Genomic DNA, 17,584 nt, shown 5'->3' on the forward strand with positions numbered 1-17,584 from the left:
TTATTATTTTATTATTTTAATTTATTTTTTAGGTTGGCACCTGAGCTAACATCTGTTGCCAATCTTCCTTTTTTTTTTTCTTTCTTCTTCTTCTCCCCAAAGCCCCCCAGTACATAGTTGTATATTCTAATAATAGGTCCTCTGGTTCTGTTATGTGGGACGCTGCCTCAGCATGGCTTAATGAGCGGTGTCATGTCCATGCCCAGGATCCAAACCAGCAAAACCCTGGGCCACTGAAGCAGAGCACACGAACTTAACCACTTGGCCACAGGGCCGGCCCCTATGAATATATTTTATACAATACCGTATTTGGTGGCTAAATAATATTCAGGCATGTAGATATATAGAACTACTGTCTATTTCCACTTGGATGAGACATCTCAATCTCTAATTCCTCATGGTACACTTTATAACTTTCTTAAATACTCTTCATACCCATTTTTAATAAGTCATTTCTTCCATTAGCTATTTTCTTTTGAGGAAGATTAGCCCTGAGCTAACATCTGCTGCCAATTCTCCTCTTTTTGCTGAGGTAGACTGGCCCTGAGCTAACATCCATTCCCATCTTCCTCTACTTTATATGTGGGACACCTACCACAGCATGGCTTATCAAGCAGTGCCATGTCCACAACTGGGATCCAAACCAGTGAACCCTGGGTCGCCGAAGCGGAATGTGCGAACTTAGCCACTGCACCACCGGGCCAGCCCCCATTAGCTATTTTCAAACCATGCTGAACATTTCAATTTTTAAAAATTTTACGCTGTCATAAATATTGTTGCATTGAGTGTCTTTGGACCAAAATCATGGGGAAATTCCATGTTTGTTTTCTTGGGACAAATTCTGGGAAATGGAATTGCTAGGTCAAAGGGTATTTGTAGTAAGGCTTTTGTATGTATTGCTCATTAGCCTTCCAGAAGTTTCTGTCCACTTTTACTGCCATCAGCTGTGTGTGATACTGATTTCTTCAGAGCCTTAACACTTTACCAATTTGCAATCAGTCGTTCTTCCATGTTCCTCAAAGTTTCGAGGTTCACTTTACAATACCCCATTGACAAGATGGATAGTCAGTTAATCAAGAACAAATGCAACTGGGGCATGAGCCTGGAAGAATTTGAAGCAAGAATAACCACAATAACCAAGAATAAGCAGAATAACCATTCTGCAGAATGACCAGAGGCTTGAGGAAATTGCTAAGAATGATAAGATCTTTCATTATTCAGAGTAAGAATAGTAAGGAAGAAAGCAATCTGCTTCCTGAGATTGTTACGTACTATTAAGAGGTGGCAGAGACATATTTAATTTTCTCTAATGTCTTTTAAATTTAGTCACCGGGAGAATGATCTTTATACTGGAAAGAGTTTACTATCAAAACAGGAGAATAGGAGCCTGCCTGGTGGCACAGTGGTTGAGTGAGCGCACTGTGCTACATCAGCCTGGGGTTCGTGGCTTCAGATCCTGGGCATGTACCTATACACCTCTCATCAAGCCATACTGTGGTGGCATCCCATATACAAAGTGGAGGAAGAGTGGCACAGATTTTAGCTCAGGGCCAATCTTCCTCACCAAAAAAAAAAAAAAAGGGAAAAATCCCCAGAAAGATAGGGCACTACTATCTGAGTTCAAGTCCACGGTTTCAGATAACTTACCTCCTAAAATAAACACCAGAAGAACCATGTCACATGACTCAAGTTTCAAATATCTGAGAGACAACTCTGTACGAAATGGATTAGATTTCTTCTTTGTAACTCCAGGGGCAACTATGGATCAAACGGAGGGAATTATGGGGAAAATATTTCAACTCACTCTCACAAATAGGTGCCTCCTTATCCTAAGAAACATTATTGCCTGTGAGGAGACAAGCAGCAGATGGGGAGCTGATGAGTCTATACCCAGAAGTAAAGAATGAAAAATGATTGTACCCTACACATATTTCCCACTTAAGTCACCATGAGAAAAGGAGAGCAGGTAGGTGTTACAAATTCGAGGAAAGATTAAAACGTGGGAGACCTCATGAAAGAAACCCCATTTCTATCTGCAAATTAGTCCTTTATTTCCATGGGCAAGCTTAAATTCTTACCTGTTTAATCCATCGTTATTCGTAGTCCCTCACAACTCAATGCAGCAATTGTCTTATTCATGATGAGACATTTTTGTACTTGTCTTTAGGAAACCCCACAGAGTTGTTTTAGCCATGTGGACTTCCATCCAGGAAACGATAAGCTCCTTGATCAGCAGGGAAGGTGTCTTATTGAAATATCTACTCTCTCTCACACCTCGCCTAGGGACTTTCAAGTGTGGGGTGCTCAAAAAATATTTGTTGATTGAAAGAAAGAATGATCACTTTACCCTGAAGATTCAGCAAATGAGAGCCAGAGGAAATAGCTCATCATCTTTACACTTGAAATGCAAAAAGCACCAGTACTTACTGTGCTGTAAAATCATTCAAAGTAGGCCACAAAATTTGGAACATTTCATCAGCATTTATTTTTTATTTATTAGGTAACTATACAGTTACTGTGAGAAATATCACAAAGGGTACTCAGCTAAGCTATTCACATTTTCCAGTGTACAGCAGGGCTAAACTTGATTAAGTAAAAGCTGAGGGGTATAGTGCAATATCATCTAACAGTGGGGCAGGTACTGGAACAGCTAAGAACTTTGCCTCTTGATTTTATCTAAGACATGTGATCAGGGCAGAAACCATTTGTACCTGAGACTACCAGTATCTCCAGTATCTACTTTCCTCTTCTTTGTTACTAACAAAACCCTGTTTTTTTTGGTTTCGTATTTTTTTCACTGAGGAAGATTCACCCATGAGCTAACATCCATTGCTGATCTTCCTCTTTTTTTCTTTTTGCTTGAGGAAGATTAGCCTTGAGCTAACATCTGTGCCAATCTTCCTCAACTTTATATGTGGGTCACCACCACAGCGTGGCTTGATGAGTGGTGTAGGTCCACACCTGGGATCCAAACCTGCAAACCTGGGCCGCCAAAGCAGAGTGTGCTGAATTACCCACTACGCCACTGGCCCAACCTCCAGGGTATTTACTTAATATAATTGATGTACAAGAGCTATTTTAATATTTGTCCTATTTGATGTTTATCTTTAAATTATTTTTGTATGTACAGAGATCTTTTTTCTTGGTATTCAATTTTGTCAATCTTTTCCATAATAGAATTTTTCCTTAATATACACCTATAGAGTTTTCAAATCAGAAACATATTTGCTTAAATATTTGTCTAGTTCCTTTATGGTTTTATTTTTAATATTTAATCCTTAATCCATATGGACTTTGCTGTGGTGTATGACATGAGGCAGAGATCTAACTTATCTTTCCAGGTATTTGCCTTTTTAATGAGTAATTCCTGTTTTCCATGTCTTGAAATGCCATGTTTATCACCGTGACATTCTTAGAACAGCTTATGCTATTTCCTGGGCTCTGTGTTTTGCTTTGTGGATCTACGTCTCTATTCCTGCATCATATCAATTATTTTATTCCTTTAAATAAATTTTAGCATCACTTCTGTTTTGTAATATGTTCTGGTAGTAAACACCCCTCTTGTTACTATTTCAGGAAATTCTGAATTTCAGGACATTCTGTTCTTCAGTCACATGACAATTACAATCATCTTGGCAAATTAAAAGAAGAATGCCTTTGGAACTCTGATCAGAATTACATTAAATATGCATACTAATTCTGAGATAATTAATATCTCCACAACAGCAAGTCCTCTTTTAAATAAAATTTTTATCCTCCACTTCTTCAAGCATTTTTTTCTTTTTGAGGAAGATTAGCCCTGAGCTAACATCTGCTGCCAATCCTCCTCTTTTTGCTGAGGAAGGCTGGCCCTGCCCTAACATCCATGCCCATCTTCCTCCACTTTATATGTGGGATGCCTAGCACAGCATGGCTTGCCAAGTGGTGCCATGTCTGCACCCGGGATCCGAACCGGCAAACTCCAGGCTGCCAAAGCGGAACATGTACACTTAACTGCTGCGCCACCAGGCCAGCCCAGTCTTCAAGCATTTTTTTGTCTTCCAAAAAAGTGTTTACATCTTCTACTTATGATCCATATATACTTCTTGTTAAATTTGTTTCTAGATGATTTTCTTGCTATTGTGAATGATATTTTTCCCCACTCTATTCCACTTGGTTGTTACTTATATAAAGTAATTAATTTATGAATTTTTTTACCAGACATCTTACTAATATCTCTAATTAGGTCTGATAGTTAGTTAATTCCTTTAGGTTTTTGCGTAAACAGTCATCAGCTAATATAATAACTTTTTCTTCTCTTTCTCAATTTCTGTTTATGGAGATATCTGTCATTTTATTAGTTTCAATTTCAAGAACTTTAAAAAGTAGGAAGGAAGTGCTTTTTCCTTCTCTTAACTTTAACATATGCCTCAACCATGCTTCTAGATTTTAGCCATTAATTACAATGGAGTGGTTTTTTTTTTGGTATCATAGAGTATGTGACATTTAAGGAAAGACATATTTTTTTATAATATTAGAAAATAAATGTATGGATTTCCTAATTTTGAACCATTCCTGGAATAGACCTACTTGCTCACTTTGCATAAGTCTTTCTATATTGTATGGTCATGTGCCACATAATGATGTTTCAGTCAATGACTGATGGCATATAAGTCGGTGGTTCCATAAGATTAGTACCATATAGCCTAGGTGTGTAGTAGGCTATACTATCTAGGTTTGTGTAAGTACACTCTGTGATGTTTGCATAATGATGAAATCGCCTAACAACACATTTCTCAGAACATATCCCCATCGTTAAGCAGTGCATGACTGTATTTAACATTTGATTTAGGATTTTGGCATTTATATTAGGAAATGAGCCAGAGATATATTTAGTTTCATTTGCAATCTTTGGCAGGCTTTAATATGGGCATAATTGTATTTCTCTGCTCTGTAAGAGTTTAAATAATATTTTTATTATCTATTTCTTGAAGTATAAAAGAAGTTACAAAACTGGTCCATTCTCTTTATTTGAAGGCACTTCTTTGTGATGGTTTTAAATATGCCCACAAATTCTTTGATGTACCTCCCTTCAAGTTATGGAACATAATTCCTCTCCTCTTGAATACAGGCTGGGCTTAGTGACTTGATTCTAGTGAATAAAATAAAATGTAAGGGATAGTGAGCAACTTCAGAGACTGGGTCAAAAGGGACCATGATATGATGTCTTCCTCTGTCTTTCAGGTTCCTCATCTAGGAGAAGCTGGCAGCCCACAGAAGAGGCCCATGAGGTGGGAAACTGAAGCCTCCTAACGGCCATGTGAGTGAGGCTTCTTGGAAGTGGACCCTCGGCCCCAGTCAACATCGAAGACACTATCTGGGGAATGAAAAGACGACCCACAGGATCAGAGAAAATATTTGAAAATCATTTATCTGAGAAGGATTTAATATACAGAATTACAAAGAACTGCTGCAACACATCAACAAAAACACAAAAAACCTAGTTTAAAAAATGGGCCAAGGTCTCGAATAGACATTATCCAAGGATGATATACAAATGGCCAATAAATACAGGAAAAGATATTAACTTCATTAGTCATTAAGGAAATCCAAATCAAACCCACTTTGCACCTTCTAGGATGGCCAGGATAATATATATTTTTTTAAATGTAAAATACATATAATCCTACAACTTCCCAAAACTGAATCAAGAAGAAATAGAAAATTGGAAGAGACCTATCACAAGTAAATGGGTTGAAACAGTAATCAAAAACCTCCAAAAAAAACGAGAGTCCAAGATCAGACATCTCTGGTGAATTCTGTGACACATTCAAAGATTTAATACCTATCCTTCTCAAACTCTTCCAAAAAATTGAAGAGATGGAATGCTTCCTAACGCATATTATGAAGTAAGCATTACCCTGATAACAAAACCAGACAAGAACAACAAAAAGGGGAAAATTACAGGCCAATATTGCTGATTTATTCAGTGCAAAAATCCTCAATAAAATATTAACAAATTGGGTACAGCAATACATTAAAAGGATCATACACCACGATGAAGTAGGATTAATTCCAAGGATGCAGGGATGGTTCAACATCCGCAATTCGGTCAATGTGATACAACACATCATGAAATGAATAAAAATCACGTGGTCATCTCAATAAATGCAGAGAAAACATTCGACAAGATGCAACATCCGTTTGTGATAAAAATTCTCAATAAAATGGTTATAGAAGGAAAATACGTCAACATCATAAAGGCCATATATGACAAACCCACAACCAACATCATGCTCAATGGTGAAAAACTAAAAGTTACTCTTCTAAGACCAGAAACAAGACAAGGATACCTACTCTTCCCACTCTTATTCAACACAGTATTGGAAGTCCTAGCTGAGCAATTAGGCAAGAAAAATAAAGGGATCCAAATTGGAAAAGAAGAAGTAAAACTGTCACTATTGGTGGATGATATGATTCTACACATAGATAATCCTAAAGAATCCACAAAAAACTATTAGAAATAATCAAGGAATACAGTAAAGTTGCAGGGTACAAAATCAACACACAAAAATCAGTCATATTCTGTACACTAACAGCAAGCTAGCAGAAAGAGAAATCAAGAATACAATCCCATTTACAATTGAAGCAAAAATAATGAAATGCCTTGGAATAAATGGAACCAAGGAGATGAAAGATGTATACACTGAAAACTATAAGACATTATTGAAAGAAATTGAAGAAGACATAAAAAATGGAAAGGTATTGCATGCTCGTGGATTAGAAGAATAAACATAGTTAAAGTGTCTATATGACCTAAAGCAATCTACAGATTAAGTGCAATCCCAATCAGAATCCCAATGACATTTTTCACAGAAATAGAACAAAGAATCCCCAAATTTATGTGCATCAACAAAAGACCCTAAATAGCCAAAGCAACCCTCAAAAAAAAGAACAAAGCTGGAGGTATCATACTCCCTGATTTCAAAATATACTACAAAGCTATAGTGATCAAAACAGCATGGTACTTGGTCAAAAACAGACATACAGATCCATGGGAATAGCATTAAGAGCTTGGAAATAAACCCACACATTGATGGACAGCTAATTTTTGACAAAGGAGCGAAGAACATACAATGGAGAAAGGAAAGTCTCTTCAATAAGTGATGTTGGGAAAACTGGACAGCCACATGCAAAAGAATGAAAGTAGACCATTATCTTACATCGTACTCAAAAATGAACTCAAAATGGATTAAAGACTTGAATGTAAGACCTGAAACCATGAAAATCCTAAAAGAAAACATAAGCAGTATGCTCTTTGACATCAGTCTTAGTACTATCTTTTTGAATATCAGGTCTCCTCAGGCAAGAGAAACAAAAGGAAAAATAAAAAATTGGGACTATATCAAACTAAAAATCTTCTTCATGGCAAAGGAAACAATCAACAAAACTAAAAGACAACCGAACAACTGGGACAAAATATTTGCAAATCATTTATCCGATAAGGAGTTAATACCCAAAATATATAAAGAACTCATACAACTCAACAACAAAAAAATGAACAATCCAATCAAAAAATGGGCAGAGGAAATGAACAAACATTTTTCCAAAGAAGATACACAGACAGCCAACAGGCACATGAGAAGATGTTCAACGTCACTAAGCACTAGGGAAATGCAAATCAAAACTAAAATGAGACATCACCTCACACTCATCAGAGTGGCTATTATTAAAAAGACAAGAAATAAGTGTTGGAGATGATGTGGACAGAAAGGTACCCTCATACACTGCTGGTGGGAGTGCAAACTGGTGTAGCCACTATGGGAAACAGTATGGAGATCCCTCAAAAAATTAAAAATAGAACCACCATGTGATCCAGCTATTCCACTTCTGGGTATTTATCTAAAGAACATGAAAACACTAATTCAAAAAGATATGTGCACCCCTATGTTCATCGCAGCATTATTCAGAATAGACAAGACTTAAAAGTAACCTAAGTGCCCATCAATGGATGAATGGATAAAGAAGTGTGGTATATATACAGTGGAATACTTCTCAGCCATAAAAAAGATGAAATCATGCCATTTTCAACAACATGGATGGGGCTTGAGGACATTATGCTAAGCAAAATAAGTCAGAGAAAGACAATTACCATATGACTTCTCTCATATGTAGAAGACAAACAAACAACACATAGATATGGAGAACAGATTCGTGGTTCCCAAAGGGCAAGGGGGTGGAGGGAAGGTGAAAGGGGTAAGGGGGCATGTATGTGTGGTGAAAGATAGAAACTAGACTTTCAGTGGCGAATACAATGCAGTCGATACAGAAGTCAAAATATAATGACATACACCTGAAATTTATATAATGTTAGAAATTAATGTGACTTTGATAAAATAAATAAATAAATCAATAAAAAGAAAATGTCTTCTGTCTCCCCGTGGGTATAGAATCCTGGGAGAAAAATGCTTTGCCCTCAGAATTTCTAAGGCATGGCTCCATTGTCTTCTAGTTCTAATTGGCTGTTGCAATGTTTGATGCCATTCTGCTTCTTGATTATATGTTATCTGGGTTCCCCCCCAACTCTTTATGGACATTTTTTGAGTCTTATCTTTTTCCTTGATATCCTGAGAATCAACCAGAAAAGTACCACAAGCTATATGATAATTTAGTAAGGTAACAGCAATTAATGAATGATGTAATGGAAAAAAAGATGGAAAACAGAAGAGTTGGCGAGCATGTGGAGAAAGTGGAACCCATGTACGGTGCTGGTGGGATTGTAAAATGGTGCAACCTCTGCGGAAAACAGGTTAGCAATTCCTCAAAAAATGAAACATAGAATCCCATAGGATCCAGTAATTCCAATCCTCCTGTGTATCCAGAAGGATTCAAAACAAAGGCTCAAACAGATATGGGTTTATCAGCTTATCTACCTGTTTTTAAGTATATCCTAATAAATTGTATTTTTCCTACAAAATGGCACATCTTATGGATATTTTCAACTTCATTAGGATAGAGAAGATATAATATTTTTAGAAAGTATTGAATCTCTTCCATATCTATGGTGATATCTCCTTTCTCATTCATGTGTCTTTCTAGAGTTATTTTGTGAAATTACAGTTGGCCAAGTTCTGTTTGTTGTAATGGGCCACTTTGAAGAACCTGCTCTTAGATTTACTTATTTTTTCTATTGTTTCTTTTTCCATTTTCATTAATTTCTTTATTAGTTCCTTAGTCCAGCGTCCTTTATATGTCCATGTTTCTAGTCATCTTAAAATTCTTAAAAAAATATATTGTTCATTTATTTGAAGTTTTTCTCATGAAATAAGAAAGTATTGACTATTTCTATAAGTTTTGACATCAGTACCCCAGAAGTTTTCATGAGTAATATTTGCACCAGCATTTATAATGAAGAAGCTGAAAAATGTAAGGTTTACCATAACAGGCTGTTGAGGCTGACTGGCAATATTCAGTCTAAACTCAACCTCTATCATGTGAATTGAGCAAATTAGCTAATCTCTCTGACTCAGTTTTCTCTTCTGTAAAATTGGGGCTATGCGTCGTATTCACTTCAAAGCATCATTTTAGGGATGAAGTAACTTAATTCACGTAAAGCACTTGGAAGGGTGCTTGGCGCACGTGCGCTCAATGGTCATCCTCATTGTTATTCTGTAGATAATCTGCAATGGCTGCCTTAATTTTCTCTTTGACAAGGGGTGAAAATTTAGAACTTTTAATGTATTCTTTCATTATCAATTACTGGTATTATCATATTGTAATAAGAGGATATGGCTGTTTTGATTTCTCCTGTGTTCAAATTTATTGAGGTACGCTCTGTGGACTGATATGCTATCAGCTTTTATAAATGGTTTCTAGAGAGCAAGTTTACATTCTCTGTAAGGTACAAAGTTCAACACATATGTACCAAAGCAGTATTATTCCTCAACGTTTTAGCTTTTGTACCTTTATTTGCCCAATCTGAAGTTTTCAACTACTATTATTGTTTTACCTATTTAACTTTTTATTTCTTTTTGAAACTTCTCTGACTTTGAACAATAACAGGAATTAAGGAAGAAGAATGTTCACAATCGCTTCATCTAGAGAGAGGTTGGCAAACTAAGTCCCACAGGCCGATACCTCCTGCAGCCTGTGTTTGTAAAGGAAGCATTGTTGGAACTCGGCCGCACACTCCCTTGTCCATTGTCTGGGGCTACTTCCCCACTGGAATGCACAGTTGAGTTGTTCAGAGATTGTTTGGCCCACAAAGCTGAAAATGTTTACTACTGGGCTCTAGACGGAAAAAGTTTACTATCCTTTGGTCAAAACACTCTGTTTCAATTGTCCGGACTAACATCTACTCCTTGACCACATGCTTATTTAAGTTGATTTGTGTTCAGCAATTTGATAAGATAATTTTACAATATATTTTTGCTTAAGTATTTGCTTTGAATACCACGTACTTTTTGTCACTCCCACCCTGTCTCAGGTAACTCCACTTTTTCCAAGTGCATTCCAACACACATGTGCATAGAGAATATCTCCTTCAAATTTGCTATTATTTTTCCTGATTGAAAACAAACTCTACATGCTTCTCTGCAAATTGTTTTCTCAGTTAATATCTCATCATAGTCATCCATCCAGTCACTGAATACAAGATCTAATTAAGTCTTTTTTTGTGTGCAAAATAGTTCACAATGTAGATACTTTACAATTTCCGCAGTGGCTGCACCGTTTTACATTCTCACCAGCAAGGTACAGGGATTCCAATTTCTCCATATTGTCATCAATACTTTTTATTTTCTGTTTTAAAAAATTTATTAAAGCCATCCTAGGAGGTGTGAGACAGGTTTGATTTGCATTTCCCGAATGACTAATGGTGTTTAGCACCTTTTCAAGTGTTTCTTGGCCATTTGCCTACCTCCTGTGGAGAAATATCTTTTCAAGTCCTTTGCCCATTTTTTTTTTTTGAGGAAGATTAGCCCTGCGCTAACTACTGCCAATCCTCCACTTTTTGCTGAGGAAGACTGGCCCAGAGCTAACATCCGTGCCCATCTTCCTCTACTTTATATGTGGGACACCTACCACAGCATGGCTTTTGTCAAGCGATGCCGTGTCCTCACCCAGGATGCGAACCCTGGGCTGCCAAAGCAGAACGTGCGAACTCAACCACTGCGCCACCGGGCCAGCCCCCCTTTGCCCATTTTCAAATTGGGTTGTTTGTCTTCTTATTGTTGAGTTGCAAGAGTTCTTCACATATTCTGGGTATTAAAACCTTATCAGATATATGATTTGCGAATATTTTTTTCTCGTTGTGTGGGCTGTCTTTTCACCATCTTGATGGTGTCTTCTATGGTCTGAATGTTTATGTCCCCCCCCCCCCAATTTATATGTTGAAATCCTAACCTCCAAAGGTAATGGTATTAGAAGGTGGGGCCTTAGGGAGGTCATTAGGTCATGAGGATGGAGCCCTCATGGATGGGATTAGTGCACTTATAAAACAGACCCCACAGAACTCTCTAGTTCCTCTACCATGTGAGGACATAAGGAGAAGTCTGCAACCTGCAACAGGGCCCTCACCAACCATGCTTATACCTTGATCTCAGACTTTGAGCCTCTGGAACAGTGAAAAATAAATTTCTCTTGTTTATAAGCTACCTAGTCTGTGACACACAGAGCAGCCCAAACAGAGTAGACAATGTCTTGATGCTCATAAGTTTTTAATTTTAATGAAGCTTAATCTATCTATTTCTTCTTGTGTTGCCTATGCTTTTGGTGTCATATTTAAGAAGCCATTGTCAAATCCAAGGTCATAAAGATTTGTCCCTATGCTTTCCTTTAAGAGTTTTACAATTTTAGATCATAAATCAGGGGTTTGATCCATTTTGAGTTAATTTTTGCATATGGTGTAAGGTAAGGGGCCAGCTTCATTCTTTTGCCTTAGATACCCAGTTTTCCCAGGACCATTTGTTGATTGATTGTTCTTGCCCTAGTGAATGGTCTTGGCGCCCTTGTTGGAAATCAACTGACCATAAATGTATGGGTTTATTTCTGGGCTATCAATCCATTCCCCTGGTCTAGATCTTTAACCTTATGCCAGGAACACACTATTTTAATTGCTGTAGCTTTGTAGTAAGTTTGAAATCAGGAAGTGTGAGTCCTCTAACTTTGTTCTTTTCAAGATTGTTTGGCTGTTCTGAGTCCCTTAAAATTCCATATGGATTTTAGGATGGTTTTTCCATTTCTGCATAAAATGCTGTTGTGATTTTGACAGGAATTGCATTGAATTCGTATATCACTTTGGGCAGTATTTTCATCTTAACAATATTAAATCTTCCAATCCATGAATAGGGATGTCTTTCCATTTATTGTCTTTTTAAATTCAGCAATGTTTTATAGTTTTCAAAGTATAAGTCTTGTGTCTCCTTGGTTATATTTATGTCTAAGTATTTTAGTTTTTGATGCCATTATAAATATAAATGGAATTTTTCTGTAATTTTATTTTAGGAATCTTTTACCATGTAGTTAAACGTTTCTATTGACTCTATTTAGAAGGCATTGTCCTTCAAAAGGGGAATTTAAGCCATTCACATGTACTGTCGTAACTGGCAAGTTTGATCTTGCTTACAGTGTTCTCTCTCTTTTATTTATTTAACATCCAAGGGCTGGAACTCAGCACTGTACAAGACCAACTCCATTCTTGCTCTGCTCATGCTGTTTAAAGCAGAAGAGACAGAAAACGCCCTTGTTCTTCCTTCTCTCACCCCGTTTGTTATAGGGACCAAGTGGTTTTGCTCTTTTGATTGTCCTTGCGATTTTGAAGTGACATATTTTGATTTTATACTAGTATGGAATACCATTTTCTCCTTATTTTTTATATTGAGAATATGTATTATCTAATTAATCCCTATGTATTATAAGTTAAGCATAGTTTTTTTCTTTACTTCATCCCCAACTTCCTAGTTGTAGTGAGAAAATGCATTATTTTATATCAAGTTTATTGTTGTTCTTGTTCTTTTCACATTCCATGAGTTCTCTTTCAAGAATTAGTCCTGCCAGTATATTTAGTTTCCCATCCATATTTAAAATAACAATTTTGGTGGCTTTGTTTAACTAGTTTTGTGCCTCATTACTATTTCTTTGATGTCTTCTTTAAAAAACTTACTCACGGGTTTGTGGCAATGATTATTTTTTCAGGAAGTATATGTAATTGGTATATGTTTTGGGTACTTGCTCATGTAAGACTATATATCTGTGCCTTGTGGATAAATGATAACTTGGATGATACAGAAATTTTGTGGCACATATTTTCTCTCAAAAGACTAATTTCTGCTATTTATTGTGTGGAAGAGACGTTTGATGCCAATATGAATTTCTTTTGTTTATTTTTATCTCTGGATAGTTGCAGTATTATTATTACTTTTTTTAATATATGAAAGTCATAGATTTCCTCCATGTAGGGCCTGGGCCTCTTGTCATTAATCTTGTATTTGCTTAGTAAGCTTTTAAGATTCAAACAACCTAGTCTTTGTCCTTCTGTCTGAGAAACTATGTTCCATAATGTGCTCATTAATGCTTCACCTCTTTCTGTCTTGTTTTATTTTTCTCAAATCTAGACGTTTGTGTGAGTGCATGTGTGTATATGAGGGCATAATTTGCAGTTTTGCCCTTGGTTAATTCTGGGGAATTTAATTCTGTTTTCTCATGATCTCTTTGGTTTTTCTTCAGGATTTAGTCTCTTGATTATTGCTGCTTTTTAGACTCCAATGTGTTTTATCAGCATGTAAATTTTCCTGATATCAGATCATGAAATCTTACAAATGCTTCTTATTATTTTGTAGATTCTGTGTTACAAACACATATGAGAAATTTCTACTACCCTGTTTTGAGTTTATTTCCTTGTTTATTGGAGTACACCAGCTCGTGAAGGAGTCTGTTCTCAGGTGGGTCTCTTTTATTTTCACTTGCTGTATCTTCCCTTATATCTGGTGATGTTTTAGTTTGCTCATCACAGAGAACACTCTAGGTCTATTCACAATGGGAGGTAAGAAGGGACTGGTGAAGAGATTTTGTAGAAAGCTGTTAGAATCTCCCAGGCTCAGACCAAGTGAGAAGAGGGAAATTTTGATTTATCCTTGTTTAAACTTGCTGGATCGTAGGTACAAGGGCTTAGTAGCATAGGATGGGGCCAATGACCAATGGCAGTTTTTGCAGGAAGATTTAATACAGATATCTTTTTTTCCCCTGAATTACTGTGGCAACTGAAAATTAGGACACATTCTTTAGTTGCTCCCTTTAAGTTGAGGCAGTAGCTTCCCACATGGTCACCTGTCCCAAGGAAAAGTCCAGAGCAAGAACTCCATTCACATCCCCACTCTGTGCACTTTCATAATTACATTTCCCTGAGCTGCTGTTACATTTAAGATCTACCCTCCAACCCCTGCTTCGGGGTCTTCGCTGATCTCAGTTAAGGATGTTTGCATGGTACAACCAGCAATTTCCTTCGACTTGTTTGGCAGGCTGGTCCTTTTTATCCAGTGAATATCTTACCAGGTTTCACATGTATGGCCTTCAGCAGGAGCACGGTGCCGTCCTCTGTTTATAACACAGATACAGGCTGTTCCTTCTTTTTTGCAATCCTTTGGTCACATGACGTGTTCAACCTTTTATCTCTCTCCAGAAGTCCTATTGCTTACTTTTGAAGTACAGGTGGCAGTAGTCCAGTAGTCTGCCTACCTAAGACTGGGACAGAGGTTGCTCTTGCTGTTCTGGGACTCATATTCCAGAGATAGTGCTCCCAACTCACCCTTCATTACAGGAATAATTAACTGTCCATCAAAACTGGGTATCTGTGTTTACATGCACCATGCCATTGAAGGGTTCTGGAGGAGTTCCACATGATTTTCCTATGGGAAAGAAGCAGAATTTGGGACCAGGTGTAGAGTTCAGTTTGTTTTTAAGATTCAGACTGGGGTGTAGCATACAGAACAGCATGTACACTTCAGATTGTTCCCCAGAATTGACCACACTGAGGACACTTACCATAGAACGTCAGAATCAAGCAGATACAGAGCATGGCTTTAAAAAAAGAGTTCCATGCAACTCCCAGGAGAGGTTATTTATGCTAAAGTATTGTTTTCCCATGCCCTGAGCTGCTGTGCCTGGGGCGGGTGTCAGAATCACTGAGGAGTCCAGCACAGGCCTTGCGGGGTGGTTCATCTCAGCGTCTTCCCCACTCCCACAGCCACGCTATGGAGACCGCAAGCCACCAGAGGTGCAGGACAACAAAACAAGTCACCCCAAACCACCTGGCCCCTTGCAATTGCAGTCGTGCTCTCGTCTCCGCCCCAGTTTAACGTGTGTGCAGTGAGTAACATCCCACGTCCACGCAGAAATATTGCCTAGGATCCCCCTGCCCCCAGCAGCCTTGCTCATAGTGAAGTTCAAGAACAGAATGAGATGAGAGTCCAGCTGTGGAGCAGGTGGCAGTGGGCAGAGGGGCAGGAACACAGCCTTTGGAGTCAGACCTGGGATCTACACCATTCATTCGTCCTGAGACTCTGGTCAAGGTTTTGAACCATGTTAAGGATCAGTTTCTCCTCAAAAATTGGGAATAATACCCGCCTCACAGGACTATTGTGAGAATTAAAGAGCACAACTTGGTGTTCAGAGTTTATTTCCTTCTCTTCCCTAGACAGCACATGCTGTCACTTCCAGGAGCCATGAAAAATATAAGCCTGTATCTGGAGGCCTAAGGAATTGGTAGGAAACGTGAGAGATACAGACTCTACTGTGTGGCTCTTGTTTGTCTTGGTTGTGGTATCAGAGGACAGACAGCCATGTTTCCTTAGCTTCAAACAACCAAAAGAGATGATGCAATTGTGAAATGAGGAGTCAAATTTGTACAGAGTTTGCAAATCTTATTTTTAGGAAATTTTGAAAACAAAAACCAAAACTCAGTTCTTGCGGTAGAGGATGATCTACTTAGTACAATTTTAGGACACCGGATTTTTGCGTCACACCAGAGGTGAAATAAGATTGCCAGTGTTCTGACACTTCCACATGGCTGGAAGGAGGAGCCCATGCTCTTCCTGAATTGGGCACGTGGAAGAGTTGCCCTGGCCAGGTGAAACTCACCTTTGTGGAGTGGCTGGAGCCCCACAGGCAGACAGGGTGCTGGTTTCTCATGAAGGGAGTAAAATCGGAAAACGCTTTGCATTTGTGAACTATTTTACAAAGCAGGGCAACACTATGTAAATATTCACATATTTTAATAATCACCTTGTGTCTACCTGCCCGTAGATGCCCTGAACATTGAGCTGCCGTTGCAGCCCAGCTGAGATCAGACTTGCCAGCTGCACTGTCAAGTGCGGCCCCCCAGGAGCACCACTGGACCCATCTCTTACACAGGCTGACCGATTTCTCCTGGTGTTCAGAGTCTGTTTTTGTCTAGCACCATTTGAAATCGGTTATGACGTAGGGGGAAAAGCAGCAGCCTCGAAGCCTCGTGCCAAGTCTGGTCAGCAACCCCCTGTGGTTTCCTGGAAGATGGATGGGCAGAGAGGGCGAAGGAAGATCACACATTTTCCTACTAGCTTCTTTAACTGCGTTTATGATACTTTATTGCAGAGGTAAGACAGAATTTAATGGATTTTAAAAAACAAATCACTAGAATTTGTCTGATGTCCTCAGTTGCATTTTGCTGAAATGTGGTGGTGCTGTAAATTCTATAAATTCATTGCTGTTGAGTTATCTTTCTGTGAAGAAGAGTCTCTTCATGCATCCTGACCTTAATAAATGTTTTGCTGTATTCAACTTATTGTGTCTGTTTTTCATCTGTTATTTTCCATTCATAATTCTATGCTGATAAGAAGTGGGGTCCTGAAAAGTTAATTTGCTATGCAGATCTTACCTACTTCATAACGAATTTGAGGTAGTTTACAGCAGACAGACATTAAAAATGAAGCCCGTTAAGACAAGAACGAATTTATAGGAGCCAAGAAACGAAAGGAGAGAACAGATTACAGGAGAGAGAAACGTGGAAGACCTGGGCCGAGGGATGCTCCTTACTGAATGGGAAAACTGACGTTGGTCCAGACGGGCGGCAGCCCTGGCCCCTCTGCAGTCAGGGTTCCCTCGAGAAACTTGCTTAACTGAACCTACAGTCACGGGGCCCTTGAACAGGAGCAGCCTGAGGATTTCAGTTGCGTTATGAGACGCAGTTCTACTTTCGGCTGTTCGTTTCTATCGCCCCTTGAAGACAGGGCGGACCCGTTCTGTAGGGGTGTTCAGAGATGAGCCAGATTTGACGTCACGGGATTGAACTTGGGGAATCTTCAGAGAGGAAGGCCGTGGCCCTTGACTGAGATTTTGGCACAGAAGCTGCATGGCCAGCTGTGAACTACCTGCAGTACTTTTATTTCACTCACACGGTTCTCAACAAGTGGTGGCAACTCAACCACTGGGGAAGCTTTTCTAAGTCCACATCCTGCCAGTCTCCCTCTAGATGCTGCCCTGCCCTGTGGGGTCGGGGGTGGGGGCTCAGGGGGGGACGGGTGAGGTATCTGCTGGGAAAACTTCCTGGTGAATGAGATGTACCCCATCTCTG

At 38.7% G+C, this 17,584-nt stretch overlaps 1 long non-coding RNA gene and 1 other non-coding gene across 2 annotated transcripts; both read left to right on the top strand.

Moving 5' to 3' along the window:
* The first annotated feature begins 8,499 nt into the window (after positions 1-8,499).
* LOC138924243 (uncharacterized) lies at positions 8,500-16,791 on the top strand. Its single transcript, XR_011439072.1, has 4 exons — positions 8,500-8,788; positions 13,818-13,919; positions 15,221-15,342; positions 16,279-16,791. It is a non-coding gene; the product is annotated as an uncharacterized lncRNA (long non-coding RNA).
* Positions 16,374-16,461, top strand: MIR29C-2 (microRNA mir-29c-2). The gene has a single exon (NR_032846.1). It is a non-coding gene; the product is annotated as a microRNA mir-29c-2 (primary transcript).
* Positions 16,792-17,584: the final 793 nt, after the last annotated feature.

Source organism: Equus caballus, chromosome 5 (genome assembly GCF_041296265.1).
Source record: "Equus caballus isolate H_3958 breed thoroughbred chromosome 5, TB-T2T, whole genome shotgun sequence".
Taxonomy (NCBI): domain Eukaryota; kingdom Metazoa; phylum Chordata; class Mammalia; order Perissodactyla; family Equidae; genus Equus; species Equus caballus.